The sequence below is a fragment of the Zea mays genome, chromosome 4 (genome assembly GCF_902167145.1).
Source record: "Zea mays cultivar B73 chromosome 4, Zm-B73-REFERENCE-NAM-5.0, whole genome shotgun sequence".
Classification (NCBI taxonomy): domain Eukaryota; kingdom Viridiplantae; phylum Streptophyta; class Magnoliopsida; order Poales; family Poaceae; genus Zea; species Zea mays.
The window spans coordinates 9527827-9544682 of NC_050099.1; the positions used below are offsets into that span (position 1 = coordinate 9527827).

The following is a 16856-nucleotide window of genomic DNA, read 5'->3' on the forward strand; positions in this document are numbered from 1 at the left end:
TCGCCGTGGTTTGGCCGGTATACTCGCCGCCGACGAAGACACCCGCCTGCACGCGTGGACCGGGCGATTCCGGCCATCTCCGACGTCGAGCCGTACCTCGACGTGACCGTCAGGGTCTCCCCGAGCCAACCCCACCCTTCGCCGGACCTCCCTCGCCGCCGGTAAGCCGTGCCACCCTTTTCTTACCCGCGGTTACTGTTTCAGTTAGGGGAAGGACTGCGGGTGAGAGGGAGAGAAGGTCAGGGGTTTTTGTGAAATGTCAGAGACACAGGGGAACAGTGGCGCGGGGGCAGATCTGCGAGATTTGATTTGGTTTAAACCCAGGGACCCCGGTGTAAACCGTTTTTCCAGGAAACTCTTTTTAAAATCTATTTTTTAAATTGAACAGAGACTTTAAAAATTCATAACTTATGTTTAGTTCATCCAAATTTGGTCAAACCAATTTTGCCAAACTCTAATTAATGTAACCTATTTAAGAAAAATATAAAACCCCTTGGTATTAAGGAAGATTTTAAAGCTCTGATTTAATGTTAGTTTTGGCCAAAAGCTCAATAGTAGAAAGAAAAATGGTTGTGCTATTTGACTAGGGTTAGGAAAATTTGGAGAAGCTTATATCTACCTGCTGGCCTGTTTAAAAATATTAAACCTCTCTGTCCACCCTATTAAGTTAGTTTTTACCCCTTATTCCACAATATGCTCAAAGATAAGAAAAATAGAAAATGTAATTTAAAACATGAACCAGAGAGCACCCCTATTTTGTTAGGATACTTATTTGATGTAGTTCACTGGAAAAATAAATCATACCCTGGTTTAGTATAAAATAAGTAGGATACCTTTTAATTTAATAAAATAAGGATAACTTAGAAAAGCCCTACAAAAATAACCCTAAGGCAAAAGTACCTCAAACCTTGGGATAACTAATGGTTGGTTATTTTGAACAGAGGAAAAATATACAAGTTAGTTATAAGCACCTTTTTGGCATTAAACTTTAGAAAATCACAATTAAATAATCACCAAATAACTTCCTATGAATTTTGGCACAGAGGTTTAGTATTACTGTTAGATCCCAACAAAAATGACCCCTAGGCAGAAACTCAACTCTAATGGTGAGATGTAGTGTAAAGTGGCCCATTTTACACCACCCTTGTTATTTTTATGTAAAGCATAACTTTTATAGTTTAAAACCTCAATTTCCTAAAAATCAGCTAGAATAGCCAATGGCAACCCACTGTAATTTTTACAGAATTTTTGGAAATTATCAAAACCCTGTTGTAGTTCAAACCTACACTAGAAACCCTAAATGGAAATTAAAGAAAGGAAAATGAATAATGGAACTTAATGTCATCCTAAACCTTTATAAAATTGTCCACTGAAATCTATGGAGATAATACCAATCCTCTATGTTACCCTCACTGAAAACCCAAGCCTAAGTAGTATTAAGCCTAACCCACTGGAAGCCCCGCATGACTAAGAAAACCCTAAGTTAATTCTTGACTTAGTATTCTTTAGCTTAATGTTCTTAAATCTTGCATAATCATGACATACATGTTCATTGCATTTCGATAGACTGTAATCTTGCTGACGGAGAGTACATCCTCGTGCCGGAGCAAGGAGCTGCTCAGGAGGTAGCCCCAGATCCAGCACCCGAGTCTGCACCAGAGGACCTGCCTACCCCTGCTTTGGAAGGCAAGCCCCGGTTTTATGCATAACCTGTTATTTACGCTATTTTACTTCACTTAATGATTGTAGGATTGATTGTGCATTTAAGTGTAGGAATTGGTTGAAACCCTAGTTGCATGATCTCAGGAGTCCTATTGAGATGGATACTAGTATGCTAGGTCGAGTAGTTGCTTTAATAAGTAGGATCTCGGTAGAAGACGAGTGATTTTTCTAGCACTCGCGCGAGGTCAGGCCATTGATTGTACCCACTTTCATATCGTACTGATGTCGGTTGTGGACAACAATCCATGGGGATTGGTTGTCCACGGGATAAAATTGGAATAAGGATTAAGGTGTGGTACCGTGAGTCAAGCGTTTGAACGTACTAAGCACATGCCGAGAAATATGGTAAATCGGTAAGCCTAGTACCTGAGTGAACCCGGCAGTGGACATATCCCCTCACGCGTCCTGAGACGAGGTCTCCCATTCCGGTTATGGTGGGTACAAGTGCGGTCACTGCACGACGGCCAGTCGGGGTCAGTGAGGCATTGTACGCCAATGCGGTGAGCCCTGATCTGCTGACGGGGAAGCGATGGGGACGGTTGATGTGTGTGGGGACGGAGTGCCCCTGCATGTCGTGTGTTTAGGTTTACCTTGCAAGGATAAAACTCGATTCGAATCGTCTGCTTCTCGCAGCTAATGAGACTGCTTGATCCATGCTGCTACATTGAGTAACAAGTGGAATGATGCGGAGATGATATAAGATGTTGATTGCTAAGATGTTTGCTACTTTGTATGAATAGATAGTACACTTTTAGCCTTAAGAGAGTCACGCTTAACTTTGACTAAGTTAAAATCTTGATTTAGAAACTCAGCTAGTGCTTTTGGCAACCAAACCCCACAGCCAAACAGCTGCATGTCTAGAGGTAGAGGAGTAGACTCCTCACACCGGGTAAGTCTAGCTGAGTATTAGTATACTCAGCCTTGCTTGTGGCAAAAAACTTTTTTACAGGTTCTCTGGAGGACATGGTTGCTGGAGTGACTTGGCCGTCCACCTTACCACCGGGTTGGACTGTTGAGTGGGACCCTGCCTCGGTTGAGGAGGAGCATGAGGAGTGATGGGACGGGCTTCCCCATCTCTCCGTTTAATTATCGTTAGTTTTATTCCGCTGCACTTCGAACAATGATGGTTACTTTTGCAAAAACTTCGATGATGATGATGGTGATGTAATAATTAAATACTCTGGCATGTATGGTTTTATGCTTTATTGTATTTGCTCTGTGACTCACCTTCGAGTGTATTGTGGTACTTGATCCTGTCAGTGGCCGTGTCGGACTAGATCCGAGGGATTGACGGGTTATTCCCATTTAAGTGTGGTCTAGCCTCTAAGGCAGGGCTTAGGCACTTAAGTCGGAATAATTCGGGCAGTTCCGCCACACATTCCACGACGGTGGACGGCGACACACGGATCACCGGCATGCCAGTACTAGCCGATTTATGCAATGACCGATGCTCTCCATCGACTGGCACCTAATTCACACCTCAACCGAAGTTTCCCCTAAATTAATTTCACTAATGGCGCACTAAAATGCCCTGACCACGTTGACCGTATGGGCAACGGATGAACACGGGCGTTCACGGCAACCTAGGGCGGTCTAGTTCTATTAGAGGGGTCGTGAAGCTTGAGGAGGACTTAGGGATGCTAGAACAAACGATCAAAGCGCTTGAACTAACCCGGAGCAAGCTGGCCACGGCATGGGCAAACCGTGCGGAGTTCTTGAGTGATTTGGGGGATGTACGAAATTGGAGCTCTCGGGTATACGATTGGAGGCAATACTTGGTGGCTTGGTGTGTGATTATCCTACGGACCCGACGGTGCGCTCAATTCATAGAAGGCAAGAGCGGTGGCCGGTGAATTTGGATTGAGACGCGTGGCAGCCGGAGGAAGAGGAAGTCACTCGCGTACGGGATTAGTGGATGTAACTGTGGCAACCTCACTGGAGATCGCTGGATAGGCCAGCACGAGTCACGGCAGCGTGGTTAAAGTGCTAAGGCACGTGGCATCAGACCGTGAGATGTCTAACTCCAGCGAGGGGTGATTCAAGGTGATCGGGATTGAGCGGACACGGTGGCCGGACCAACAGTGCCCAAGGCTCATCTGGGGGAAAGAAGATCTTTTCACCCTGGAGCGTTATCCGAACGCCGGTGAGCACGAATCACCTCACCGGCGTGAATCTACGTGCGCGGTCGCTGGCGGTGAGGGGGAATGAACTCGTGATCTGATTCAGTGACTGTACCATGGGAATGCTTGACAGAGCACCTGACAGACCGAGTTTGGCTTCGATTCTCTCTTGATTTCATATAACAACTGATTCAACTCTCTATATCAAAGTTATAGATCAATAATCCATGTTCACTTTTGCTATAGCAACAACCATCAATCGAGCAACTGATCTAACTCAAAATGGCTCACAAACCTAGTTCTAGGCCACTGTCAGTCTGATTTCATACTTAAGACAGCCTGACAGGTCAACTTGGAGTCAAATTTTCTCCAAATTTCTTATGTAACCCAAGCATAATCTCTGTACATAAGTTGCTCTCCTTACATAGCTCTACCAATTTAATGTACTGACCTAGGGCAAAATCCTTCTGGTTTGGAAGTTATAAGGCCCCAAAGTTGAGCTAATTACACTGAATTTCAGACTTAGTTCCATAGGGCTTAAGTGGTACTTTTTGCAAATAGGTCCAATTCACAACTTTTGACTTAGGAATCCTCACATATGTGAACTTTATGACTTTAGGTATCCTAATACCTTGGTTTTTGCACTTTAGTCCAAAAGTGCACTAATTTTGCACTTAGCCCCCTAGGTTTTAAGTCTAGGGCTTTCCAGGGTTCTTTTTAGAGTTTTTGGGGTTTCTAGGGTTTAAATACCATGTATGTCTATTCATGGTGACATTATATGGTTACTTCAATTGAGTTTTGAAGTTTTCTCCTCTTTAAGCCTTGTTTGCTCTATTAAGCGCAATCTAGGGTTGGGTACCCTACTCTAGGGTTTCACCCACAAAATGTTATATCAATACAACTTGTTTGAAATTTTTGCCTAGTGAATGCATTCTAGATGTGACAAACACATGATATGTCAATGCTCATGATGTTATGCTCAAGTTTTAGTAACAGTAACACCAGGGGTGTTACAGTCCCTACCACCCGCTGAAGAATAAGCTATTACAAGAAACATTTAGAGTCATATATGCTACTAGGAGCACCCCTAAAGTCAAAACAAGAAAGTTGAATTGTCAGACATGAATTCTGCAGTACTAATTAAATTATCTACATTTGTTGGCCATGATTTTTAATTTGTATTACACCGTCCACATTATTTATCAAGGGTTTCGTCTACATATATAAATTGTATATCGTCTTTAACTTTTTCATGTGCATAGTTTTTTTACCGTGCACACAAATATAGTTTATGCCTCCCTCTCTTTGGTGTGTGCATGCCAGAGCAGAGCTAGAGCAGAGGTCGTAGCATGCAGTGTTGATAGGTAGGCCAGCTGTAGGTGGCATAGGCGTTGGCCGCCGCAATGTCGATGGCCAGAGCGGTGCAGGCCAGCCCGCCCATCCGACGATCCAGTGCTCGACCGAGATGCAGCAACAAGATATGGTTGGGTATAGCTAGAGCGCAGTTGGCCGGCTAGAACAATGCTAGGCGAGAGAGGGAAGTGGTGGTGATAGGAATGTGAGAGTAGAGGGATTGTTATCTGTTAGCTCTTATGAATATGGAGGACCGGCCGGCAGCAAACAAAAAAGTGAACACTCATCATATCTGATGTTGGGCAGGGATTATTTTCCATCTCGCGTCCTCTAGTTGAGAGATATATATGTCTGCTTTTCTCGCTATATAGAGGGCCGACCTGCGCTGCTAGCTAGCTAGCTAGCTAGATAGTTCAAGTTCTAGGCATGGATCGGATCGGATCGATCAACATTAATTTAATTACTTAATTATCAGTTCCCGACGAAATTAATATATGTTAAATAAAGACTTTAATTTTTATTATATCCTTATATATATATTATATAGTCCTTATCAGTTTTAATTTAATCCAGAAAACCAGTGTGATGTATGTGATGGCATGTATATGTGCATGTGTGTACTACTACTCGCATAAGCAGTAAACAACAGTAAAACATACATAATCACTAAGAACATAATGTACCCTGCAGAGGGACCGATGCTCAAGACATCGTTGGCTCTATTCACTTGAGACATCTCGTGTGTATGTTCGATTTAGTCGTATGCAGTCGATGCAGGCAAATATATGCAGTGCAGTCCCTCAAACGGTGTCGACGACGAAGAACTGGATCATCGTTGGTCGAGCGGACGGAGCGAGCAGTCACAAGTACGTTCCCCAAAATCCTGATTGCCCGCACACCGGTGCAAGTGTAGCTCTACGGACGGCGATTTTGGAGGCCTACTCTCCCACTCTCTCTGTGCTCGCAGACGGTGGGATGGGAATGGGCTGTGTGCAACGCGTTTGAGAGACTATTCGTGTAACCGGAAGAGCGTCCACCTCCTCCGTATTTATACACGCGCAGTGGGATGGGAACAGACTATAACGGTCGCCATCAGAATCAGAAACTGACAGCCATTACATCCAGCCAGAAACTGATGTACCATAAGAGACGTCTGTTACTAGCCATAAGACAGGAAACGACTGGTCATTACTCCAAGCAAAATGCGTAATCGTTAGAAAGAAATATTCAGACTAAGGTTCGATTTACCATGAGCCACAGCTCGGCTCAGTCGGCGGCGCCTGCGCACGATTGGGCAGTCCTCTATCCTTTTCTCAACTTCTCATACACCAATGGTCCACCTATTTAAGTTAATTGATTTATCCTTTGAACTTCCGGTATGGTACTAAAATTTTAGTACACCATAGCATTAAAGTGGACCTTTAACATTGACTATTATTGAATATTAATTTAGGCCAAGCCCACATTAATCCAACAATCCCCACCAAGTGCTAAGTCACACTAAAAATGCTCTTATCATCTCAAACGTTTGATATACAGGTGTTTTGATGGAGACTGTTAAGTTGAACATCCACCTAGAACCTAGACTACACTTAACCACAACTGCACCTAGAACTAATGAAGATATTTCAGTAATAACCAATTGGGTGAAACTTTATATATATATACCATCACTATTTGTCAGTCTACCCAACCGATAATTATTGAGTGGACTTCAGTAATAATCGAGAACTAATGAACATCATTCAATAATAAACAATTACGTGAAACTTTACTTAGGGTGACGAAAACCATATAGGATTTTTTAATATTTTTTACATTGAAGCACCGAGGAAATTCACCACCCAAGCAATGTGCAAATGGATGCCTCCTCATCCACCTCTTTCGTAACCAAGCATCGAAATTTTAGCACAATTTTCCTTGTGTAGAACTCCATCAAACGGTCTATCTTTCCACATTCATTCTCAACTAATTTTCCTAGCAGCCTCATCCTTCTTGAGCCTTTGTTAATACAACCTAAAGGCCGGTATAAATAACCAAACATGACAAAATACATAAAACAAATAAATCACAAGAATAAATTTCTCCATGACATCTGCATTCAATCTGCTAGCTGAACATTCTATCGTGATTAGTGGGTTTGCTAAAGCACCAGAATAGGTAGTAGAACAAAGAGCCTCTAAAAGGAAAGTTTCATGGTCACTTGATGATTTCGCAAGCTCTGTCTTTAGCCTTAAAATCTAAAAAGTAAACATGACACTATGTCAGCAAAGAACATGATCTTTTAATCTAAAATGACATCAAGATCAAATACCTATTCATTGAGCTCCCAATTAAGAGAGCAGGGTTGCGTACACAATCAATAAGCACCTCAACCTGGAATTCCAGGCATATAAGTCTTTAGGGCTCCACAAGTGTAGCTCATCATCTCACCACAAGTAGACGCTTTGGAACAACCACCTATTGCCTCAATTTCACGCACACCACACAATTCGCTCTTGTTGGTAGTGAATGCAAAGTCCATTGTGTCTTCAATAGCTGACCGACACCTGCTCAGAACCATAATCAACATAAACTCCAACAGAATCAGATGGTCCATGAATAGAAAATATGAACACCCTATTATCATCAGCTACTGCTGAGGGATTGGATGAAATGTGAAACCATACAAAAATAAAGACAATATACTGCATATTTCTCAGAGGCTATTTTAGAACATACAATGTTGAGTTGCTGCTCTCCACTAATATCTGTTGTATTAACACTGAGGAGGGTGCAACAACTGCTCATGAAAGTAATATCAAACTGTGAATTGGAGTTACCATTATGAAAGACATTTGTTAGGCACTACCACACGACAATGTATGCACATGTCTCTTTAAAACAGAAACAATAGAAGTGTAACAAATAACGTATAGACAATTTATTTGGTAAAAAAATGGCCAGCAAGAAGAGTAGGATGGATCACGATGGGCATCCAAGTTGTTTCATCTCTCTGTGAAGAATCTTAGATGTATTGCACCCCTTGCAGCAGTTCTAAAAAGTTATTTAACTATATGATAAAAATAGAAATATCTACGGTTGGATGAACAACATCCAAGAATATATAAAGTAATAAAAATTTGCATTTTGAATTTTAAAATTTTGAATATAATTTTTGAGAGCAGAGATGATTTCAAATAAAAAAGTTGTCAACTAAAAAGTTTCATAACTTTTCAAGATCCACAATTTTTATGTTGGTGGTTTTATCATCCAAGATCATTTGGAAAACTCAAAAAATTAAGGATATAAATGATTTCTAGTGAAGGTTTTTTAAGAAAACCGCCACTAGAAATTATGGCGGTTTTCTTAAGGAACCGCCACTAAAAAATAGCACTGACGGTTGATAACGGAATCCGTCTTTAAAAAAATACACCCCACTATATGCAGGCTTTGGTGTAAAGCAATCACCGTGCATGGTCGTCCTCAACACACTCGGAAAAACTATATATATAGAATCCATAAATAAGAGAGGTAAGGACACGTGCAGAAATCTTTTTAGTTTACTGAATCTTTCTGGGAAACTTTTTATTTCTTAAATCGTTTTGGGGGAACATTTTCCTTTACTAAACTACTAGGAGGCTGACATGAAGGGCCCTTCTTCCCTGATCCATTATTCTTGCCCCGCGCCGGCTTCTCATCGTGGGCACATGCAGGCTTCTGGCTCGATCGGGCAGGGAGGGCCGGGCCTATATATATGGGATGCTGCCAGTGTTAGCCAGCGAAGACGCGCACAAAGGTAAGTGTGTAAGGTTAGGAGCCAGTGTACCATCACAACAGATCAGATCGATCGCAGCTTATAGGGGATGGTAGGCGACGTGAGCAGGTGCGGCCTGGGCCTGGCCATGGCGATGGCCCTGCTGCTCGCTGCGCTGGTTGTCGTTGCAAGCAGCGGCGCGGAGATGAGGCAGAAGCTGCCTACTGGCAGTGGTAACGACGTCGACCACACAGCCGTTCTCAGCCGCCTGTCCAACGTCATTGATCCGCCGGGGAGCTGGCCTCAGCATGCGGATGCTGTCGTGGTGAAGCGGTGCGGCGGCGGCGCTGCTCCGTAGGCTTGCTACACCAGCATCCAGGCAGCCCTGAATGCCACACCAGCACCACAAGAAGCCGAGGAGGTGGAGGACAAGTACGTCATGCATGTGCTCGCTGGCGTCTACGACGAGACCGTCAACGTAACAAGAAGGAACGTGATGCTGATCGGCGATGGGGTCGGTGCCACCATCATCACGGGGAACAAGAGGAATGCAACAGGCATCCCCATGAACATGACAGCGACAATGATTGAGTAACTCTGGCGATGGATATTTCACTGTAGTTGAGTTGTCATGCATGCATACTGTAAATTAGAACATAACTATTAATTTGCTACTGCTGCTGCAGATGCCTTGGGTCACGGCTTCATAGCACAGAACCTGACAATCAGAAACACGGTAGGGCCGGAAGGCAGGCAGGCCGTGGCGCTAAGGTCAAATTTGAACAAGTCGGTCGTCTACCGGTGCAGCATTGAAGGTCATGAGGACACCATGTATGTGGAGAACGGGATCCAGTTCTACCTGCAGACCTCGATCTGGGGCACCATGGACTTTGTGTTTGGCAATGCCCAGGCCATGTTCCAGAGCTGCCCGCTGCTGGTGCGCCGCCCACCGAAAGGCAAGCACAATGTGCTGACGGCCCAGGGCTGCAACAACGCAAGCCGCGAGTCCGGCTTCTCGTTCCACATGTGCACCGTGGAAGCGGCGCCGGGCGTGGACCTCGACAGCGTGGAGACCTACCTCGACCGCCCCTATAGGAACTTCTCCCACGTCGCCTTCATCAAGTCGTATCTTAGTCGCGTGGTCAGCCCCAATGGCTGGGTCGCGTGGAACAAGAACAAGGTCGTCGAGGATACCACCCGGACCATCTTATACCTGGAATACGGCAACGACGGCGCCGGTGCCGACACAGCCGGCCGCGTCAAGTGGCCAGGCTTCCACGTCCTCAATGCCGACACCGAGGCGGCCGCGTACACGGCAGACATGTTCATCAACTTGAGCAAGTGGGTCCCTGAGCCTATCCAGTACGACCACACCCTCGGTGCGGCGCCACTGCCACGCGCCTGACGGTGCTCCGCTCGGCGCGCTTAAGTTAGTACTGTACTACGCAGGCTGCCGTTCCATTTCAGATCCCACCACCTTATTACTACGGTATTGTATGTCTCTAGTATCTAGCCATGTATCATTGCCGAGATGAATTAAGGCATATTATGGCATGCATGATGTCGTATATTTCGTGTATGCATGCATGTACCTGGACGGCTGGACCTCTACCTGTAGCTACCATTTCTTACCGGTATTGTACGTACTCTCTCTGTATGTGTGTCTATATAATATATATGTATCCTCGATCCATATAAATGGATTATATCTATCATTATTTCATATGAGCTAATACACACAAGTAATTGTGATACAAGCCCTACACAAGTTGGTACTGCTATATATAAGTAAGTCACCGGCCGGCCGACAAAATTTATACAATAACACAGCTGTGCAAATAGATTTGAAAACAAATATTTGCTAGTATAAATTTTGAATACGTTGGTTGCTGTGATTGGCCGCGCGGACACACAAATCGATCAGAATTCTTTTTGTAGTGATAACATTTTAGTTTTATGCGGTGCATAGGACCCACAAAAAAATCAAATTAACTACCACATCATATCCACCTTCTCTCATCTATATATATATATATATATATATATATATATATATATATATATATATATATATATATATATATATATATATATATATATATATATATATGGTTGGCAAGAGCTAATTAAATATGTGCAAAGCCAGCCAGACTGCTTGTGGTTGCATTGGATGATATGCCACCCGCTATAGCACGAATGCATGCATGATGGAGCTTCTCTAACCAGCAGAGTTTCTGGCCGAGGGCTGAGCAGGTATGGAGCTGGGATAGTAGTAACGTGCAGTGCTCCAGCGCTTTCCGAAAGCTGTACGTGTCATCGATCTGTTGGTGCACGCACACACACACGTACGTACGTAGAAATGCATGACAAGCTAGCCAACAGTCTTGGCAACTCCATTGGCCACCACGAGGTTCTCGGTTGTTGTGCCTAGGCTGTACATAGAGTTCTCTCTACTCTCACAATCAACCTTACAAATATTTTAGAAAGTCAGCAAAAAGTAGGCAATGTGCTCAAATCTTGAATAAGCAATTAATGTATTTTAGTTTGAATGCACCCACTTTTAAGTTAGATCTGCTGCTATTGTTTCGGACAGGATAAGGACCAACAAAAGTGATTAATTCCCTGTTGCCGGGCCCACACACTAGTCCCCGTCGGTATTTATTCTTGTGGGTATTTGAAGAGGCCAATGAGAGTTATTTTATCCCCATCGGCTGGCTGACTTCTTTGCCGGACGATGGAAATTAATTTAAGTCGGCTTCGCCACTAAAAAAAGCACTGACGGTTGATAACGGAATCTGTCTGTAAAAAAGTGCACCCCCACTGTGCAGGTTTTGGTGTAAAGCAATCCCCGTGCATCGCCGTCATCAACACACTCGGGAAAACTATATATAGAATCCATAAATGAGAGGGGAAAGAACCCGTGCAGAAATCTTTTTAATTTACTAAATCTTTCTGGGAAACTTTTTCTTTACTAAATCGTTTTGGGGGAACATTTTCCTTTACTAAACTACTAGGAGGCTAACATGAAGGGCCCTTCTTCCCTGATCCATTCTTCTTGCCCCGCGCTGGCCCCTGGGGTGGTCGATCTCGTCGTGGGCATATGGCTGGCTCGATCGGGCGGGGTAGGGCGGGCCTATATATATGGGATGCTACCGCTTTTGGCTAGCGAAGACACGCACAAAGGTAAGTGTGTAAGGTTAGGAGCCAGTGTACCATCACATCAGATCAGATCGATCGCTCGCCAGAGCTTATAGGGGATGGTAGGCGACGTGAGGAGGTGCGGCCTAGGCCTGGCCATGGCTGTGGCTCTGATGCTCGCTGCGCTGGTTCTCGTTGCAAGCGGCGGCGCGGAGACGAGGCAGAAGCTGCCTGCTGGCAGTGGCAACGACTACGACCACTCAGCCATTCTTAGCCACCTGTCCAACATCATTGATCCGTCGGGGAGCTGGCCTGCGCACGCTGATGCTGTCGTGGTGAAGCGGTGCAGCGGCGTCGCTGCTCCACCGCCTTGCTACACTAGCATCTAGGCAACCCTAGATGACGCACCACAAGAAGCCAAGGAGGACAAGTACATCGTGCATGTGCTCTCTAGCGTCTACGATGAGACCATCAACATAAAATGAAGGAACATGATGCTGATCGGCGATGGGGTCGGTGCCACCATCATCAAAGGGAACAAGAGCAATGCAACTGGCGTCCCCATGAACATGACGGCGACAATGAGTGAGTAACTCTGGCGATCGATATTTCACGGCAGGTTAGTTGTCATGCATGCATACTGTAAATCAGATCTATTAATTTGTTGTTGCTGCTGCAGATGCCTTGGGTCACGGTGTCACACCCGGATTTAAGGGACAAATCCGGGTGCATCTCATACATGCGCCAAGATGACAACATATATAATAACAGAGTGTATAGAGATAAATGTCACGAAACATCAGAGTATTTATTACATAGCGGAAGTCTTATTACAAAATAAAAGAATAAATATAGAACGAACTAAGGATCGTCAGCGCCAACATCAACTGAGAAACGCCACCTAGATCAGATCAAACTCCTCGCCTTGTGGCTCCTCCTGAACCACCTGTTCTTCTCCTGTGGGGGGTGTGAGACAGCAAGAGTGAGCTCACATACGTTCATAGCTCAACAAGTCGTGGGGAATAATGTGGCATGAACTCACCAAAGGTGGGAGTTCATGAAGTGTAAGGCTGATCAATGAGATAAAGGCTGAGGCTGAGCATTGCTTTTATAAGTTGGTCAAAATTTTATTAGCAATTACTAGGTGTAAGTGAATACCAAACCTTAATAATAATAAAGAAAAGTAATAATAAAATAATCCCAAATGCTATGCAAATGTCAAATTAAATTTAAGTTCCATAATAAATCATGTGAGGGTCCGAGCCGCTCATGACCGTGAGCACGGCTAGTATACTAGTTTTACACTCTGCAGAGGTTGCGCATCTTTACCCACAAGTCATGTTACCCATCTGCCAAGAGACGGCCAATCCCATACACCTCTACCGAGGAGGCGAGGCAGGGTAACACTACGAGGCCTTTACAAAGTTCCACTAGCTTCAGAAATCCCGCTACAGTTTATAGGAAGCTCCAGTGCAGGAATCCCTCGCCTGACCGCCATCGTAGCAAAATCAACCCAAGGACCTCCCTACACTGACCACTCCCCTACTGCCCTTGCCCCTTTGGGGTAAGGAAGACCTCCACTAGCTTTCCTAGTTAATCAGCCAAGGGCGTCCCATTAAACCCTTGTGGTAGCACTGTTTTCCCGGGTGGTCGCTCCATGTTCCCATTCATTTAATGATCTTAACATGAACAATAATAATAACAAGATAATAACAGGATAATCATGAATAGTGTATCTCCATACCCAAATCCACATAAAGCAATAGCAGGTACTACCCAAAAATATTTCAGTGGTGAACAAGGTATAAAGATAACCAAAACTGGGGTAACCTATTGGATCCCATCAAAATTAGCCTATGCAGATCATTATAATTAATAAGAACATGGCTGGGAAAAGTAAGTGATCAAGGGCACAACTTGCCTTCAATGAGCTCCTGCTCAGCTACTTCTACTTGCTGAACCTCAGAATCCACAGTGGCTTGCTCGTCTACTCGCATCAACACAATACATACATAGTATAGCATAAATTAACATCACATCAAACATGTAAATAAAATATACAGTAAAAATATAAACATTAAAATAAGATCACAGAAACTAGAATCATTAAATTTGGAGTTATAGATTTCGAGTTATGAATTTCCTAAGATTCAATGTGCTTGAAATAGAATTAAATGATAAATTAATTTTCTTATTGTGTTCATGTCAAAACAAAGATACTAAATGATAGAGAATCTTATTACAAAATTTTAGAAATTGGAATGGTTCAATTTGGAGCTAAAATGAATTTTCTATGGAATAAACAAGTTTTAGGAATTCTTTTTATATTAAAAATCAATTTCTGTATTTATTTACCTATTTTATATGTCCTCTGGACTGGGCGTCAATATCTGAGAACAGAAGGGGCTTCTGCGCATAATGTTCTAAGACTCAGAGAATAGGGTTCTATGGATGGCGGGTTGATATCCTTTAACCCCAGGGTTTCTTTTACAAAACTTGCGGCCGAAGGGGTACGAGAGGATTATGGCCGCTTGATTAGATTTAAACTACCCGGATTAAATCGTGACTCAAGTGAACCGATGCGCGATCCCAACCGCTGGATCCCCCATCAACGGCCGTGAGCTCACCTGCACGGGATTGAATCCTACGCCTAGGAACTCTCATCGATGTTCAAGATTGAGTTCCCCGTTGAGCGACTGCACCAGATGAATCTCAACCATCCAGTGGCCATCCAAAGGTGGGCTGGTTGTGTTCCCTATCCGCACTCAACCGCGGCGGCGGGCTGCTCTACACGGCGGGATCTCGCCGGCGCGACTACGAACTAGGCCTAAACGCACGATTCCCTGAATACGTTGAGGATAAACCATGTAGGGACCATGGTGAATACGGATGACCACTCCTTACCGGCGATTGAGCGACGCAGGGATATGGCGACGATGTCCGGCGGCTCCACGGCGTTCCGCCAACTCTGGCGAACAACTACGGGGCGCACGGTCGACGATTCGGCACGCAGGCACCACGGATGGTCACGCGCCCGCTCGGTGTAGACCCCCGACCTCCCTACAACTTCCGGCGATGGCGGATGGACGGCCGTGCACGGCGGCGCAATCCTTTGCCTAAGAAGATAGCGCGCTGGTGGTATGGCTCGGGTCTAGCGCATGGATAGAGGGAGGTGAGGGATAGACGTAGCAGGTAGATATAAGCGCGACCGAAGCCCACGCCTGGCACGAACTCCCTAGGATTTCCGGCCGAGCGGAAGGTGCTCCTTGAGTAAAACTCGGAGGGTCGTTGCAAGGGAAGGAGAAAGCCCTGACAGGCATACCCCACCCGACAGCGGGCGCGAGGAGGTCAGGTGTGCGGCGCGCGATGACGCGTCTATCTGCCCTGGGCCCACATTGTAACGAGACGAAGGGCGCACGCCTATTATGTGTCATTGACGATTGGGGCCCGCACGTCGGCGCAAGGCTACAGCGGCAACGGTCAAGCGGGCCGTGCGGGGAAGAGATGAATTGGGCCGCGAATTCGGTTTTGGCCCAGAACGGTCCGGTAAGATTTCTTTTTATTTTTATTTTTCCTTTTCTTTCTCTTTTCAATTTCTAGAATTCAAATTTGAATTCAATTTTAATCTGTGAATTTATATTCATTTTCTTAAATGTACAAGTTGAACCCAAATAGGAAGGTTTAACTAATTTCTTTATATTTATTGTCTTTATCTTTGTTTAGTATTCTTGCTTCTCTTGCTCAAATTCTTGAATTTCCCCTTTAGAGAATTTAATATATTTCCTTTCACACTATTTTATGTTGTCATAAAATGCACAAAATAAAATCCAGCATGATACATATTTTTTTGTGGCTTTTATGTTATTAATTATTTGTTTTTGCATAGGGTGTTCACATGTGATGATGCATAAGGGTCAAACTCACATAAGAAGAAATTGTTTCTCTATTTATATTATTTCTAACAAATTATAAATTGGGTGTTACACACGGCTTCATAGCACAGAACCTGACAATCAGAAACATGGCAGGGCCGGAAAGGAGGTAGGACTTGGCGCTAAGGTCAAATTCGAACAAGTCGGTCGTCTACCGGTGCAGCATGGAAGATCATGAGGACACCTTGTACGTGCAGAACAGGATCCAGTTCTACCTGCAGACCTTGATCTAGGGCACCGTGGACTTAATTTGTGTTTGGCAATTGTAATACCCTGGGATCCACAAACACCCTAGAATGCTACTAAACTACGCATCTAACATTCATATATAAAATTTCGACAGCATCTCCTTTGAAAATTGCATAAACAGGCAAGCAACAAAGTATAAATAGATATCATGATAAGAAAACATAATAGAGATTAATAATCTGCTAGCAATGGGAAGACAACCATAACAACATGAACTAAATTAACCAGTGTGCACGACTAGTTAAAAACAAACATCCTTTGACAAGAAGTTTCTAATTAAATCATGACTGCGCCTGGGCAGCGTTATTATGAGAGTGAAGGTGATGTGCTGCTACATCCCACTCCCCTTGATGAGCAACAAGCACCTGCATTGAGTAATGCAAGAGTGAGATGAAACATCTCAGCAAGCTAATTGTTTTGACGAGATATTTAAACCACAAATTAAATTAATCAACATTTTAAAAGAATCACAATCAAGATCAGAAATACTTGTAGATATAGAACTCAGTAGTCTCAATATAACCAATACCATCTCATTTCCTCGAACAACCACAATAGGTTGTATAACACTTCCCTGCATCAATAATACCTGCAAATATCAGTTCA

General features: G+C 44.0%; 1 pseudogene; it reads left to right on the forward strand.

The window, feature by feature from the left end:
* The first annotated feature begins 9040 nt into the window (after positions 1-9040).
* On the forward strand, positions 9041-10336 carry LOC118476871 (putative pectinesterase/pectinesterase inhibitor 38; annotated as a pseudogene).
* Positions 10337-16856: the final 6520 nt, after the last annotated feature.